This window comes from Leucoraja erinacea, unplaced genomic scaffold, assembly GCF_028641065.1.
Source record: "Leucoraja erinacea ecotype New England unplaced genomic scaffold, Leri_hhj_1 Leri_1272S, whole genome shotgun sequence".
Classification (NCBI taxonomy): domain Eukaryota; kingdom Metazoa; phylum Chordata; class Chondrichthyes; order Rajiformes; family Rajidae; genus Leucoraja; species Leucoraja erinaceus.
The window spans coordinates 31,503-33,963 of NW_026575531.1; positions in this window are offsets into that span (position 1 = coordinate 31,503).

Sequence of the window (2,461 nt, forward strand, 5' to 3'; positions counted from 1 at the left end):
ATCAGTACCACCACAGTGTGTCACTCAATCAGTACCACCACAGTGTGTCACTCAATCAGTACCACCACAGTGTGTCACTCCATCAGTACCATCACAGTATGTCATTCCATCAGACCTCCCACATGTTTTTCAGCGTCAGTAATACCACAGTGGGTCACTCCATCGGTATCATCAAAGTGTCCCTCTATCAGAACCACCACAGTGTGTCACTCCTTCAGTAGCACCGCAGTATGCCAATCCATCAGTACAACCACACAGTGTGCCACTCCGTCAGTACCCACAGTGTCACCCCACAGGTATTACCACAGTGTGTCACTCCATTAGTACCTCCACAGTGTGTCACTCCATTAGTACCTCCACAGTGTGTCACTCCATCAGACACACCACAGCGTGCCCTTCATCAGTATCACCACCGTGTGTCCCTGCATCATTACCACCACAGTGTGTCACTCCACCTGTACCACCACAGTGTTTCACTACATCAGTACCATCATAGTGCATCCCTCCATCAGCAGCACATCAGTGTGACCCCCATTCGTATCACCACAAAGTGTCACTGCATCTGTACCACCGCAGTATTTCACTTCATCAGTACCAACACAGTGTCAATCAATCAATACCACCATAATGTGTCATTCCATCAGTACCACCACAGTGTGTCATTCCATCAGTACTACCACAGTGTTTTTCTGCGTCAGAAATACCACAGTGTGTCACTCCATCATAACACCACAGCGTGTCCCACCGTCAGTACTGCTCCACAGTGTGCCCCACCATTAGTACCACCAGAGAGTACCAACACACAATGTGTCAATCCATCAATCTCTCACCTATGAGAGAGAAGCGAGTGTAACCAAGCTTCTGAATTCTCTGGGGTGGAACCCTCTCCAAGATAGACGTGAAGCTCACCGTTTGACCTGTTTTTACAAAATGTAAAATGGTCAGCTCGACATAGATTACAAGACCTACACCAAGTCCAAACCAATTAAGAGCAGACGAGGGCATTCGATCCAATTTGTGATCCCAGCTACAAAGAGAGATGTGTACAGCAATTCGTCCTTCCCACGCACAATTAAAGCAAATGGAATAATCTCCACCCTACTATAGTTACCCAACTTGATACAACTAAATATAAAGTAGCACTTCCTTCCCAATAACCCTTTCTGGCTTAACCCTCCCTCCCTTCACCACCTCCAGTTTAAAATCCAGTTGGAATATTTTGGAGGACCAAAAAACCATGAACCAAGAACTAAGAGAGAGAGAGAATGGGAGAGAGAGAGAGAAGGAGAGAGATAAGGGAGAGACAGAGAGAGAGGTTGAGATAGGGAGAAGTAGAGAGAGAGGGCGTGTGAGACCAAAACTGCACACAATACTCCAGGTGTGGTCTCACCAGGGCCCTGTACAACTGCAGAAGGACGTCTTTGCTCCTAGACTCAACTCCTCATGTTATGAAGGCCAACATTACAGTTGTACAGGGCCCTGGTGAGACCACACCTGGAGTATTGTGTACAGTTTTGGCCTCTGAATTTGAGAAAGGACATTCTTGTTATCGGGTGAGAGGGAGAGGAGAGAGAGCGAGGGATGGAGAGATAGGGGGAGAGAGAGCGGGAGAGGTGTTTAGAGTGACAAACCGTCTCTCTCTCCCCCTCTCTCCATCCCTCTCTCTCATCCCTCTCTCTCTCTCTCTCTCTCTCCTCTCTCTCTCTCTCTCCTCTCTCTCATCCTCTCTCCTCTCTCTCTCTCTCTCTCTCTCTCTCTCTCTCTCTCTCTCTCTCTCTCTCTCTCTCTCTCTCTCTCTCTCTCTCTCTCTCTCTCTCTCTCTCTCTCTCTCTCTCTCTCTCCTCTCTCTCTCTCTCTCTCTCTCTCTCCGAACTAAAGTAAAACAAAGTTAACTGAATGTAGTAAACTGATAAAACTAAACAAAACACGGATACACCTAACTTTCCTCCCCTCCCTCTCTCTCTCCCCTCCCCTCTCCCCTCCTCTCCCCCCCCCCCCTCTCTCCCCTCTCTCCTCCTCCTCTTCCTCTCTCTCTCCTCCTCTCTCCCCTCCCCTCCACTCTCTCTGGGTGGAGGTGGGGGTGGGTGTGGGGTGGAGGTGGGGTGGTGGTGGAGGTGGGGGAGGGGTGGGCTGGTGTTGGTGGTGGGTGGGGAGGGGGTGGAGGTGGGGTGCGGGTGCGGGTGGGGTCGGAGGTGGGGTGTGGTGGTGGAGGTGGTGGGGGTGGAGGTGGGGGTGGGGGGGGGGTGGGGGTATGGGGTGGAGGAGGTGTGGGAGATGGGAGCCTCCCGGCCCAGACTGTGTGACTGTAGATCACGTGCCCTGGTCTAAATAAACAGGCTGCCCCCACACTCTGCCCTGTGGCGGTCTATTCCCAGCTGCCATCTTCATTCTTCATACGTTGTGGAGGCAGAATGAGGCCGTTCGGCCCACCGAGTCTACTCCAACATTCTATCCCGGCTGA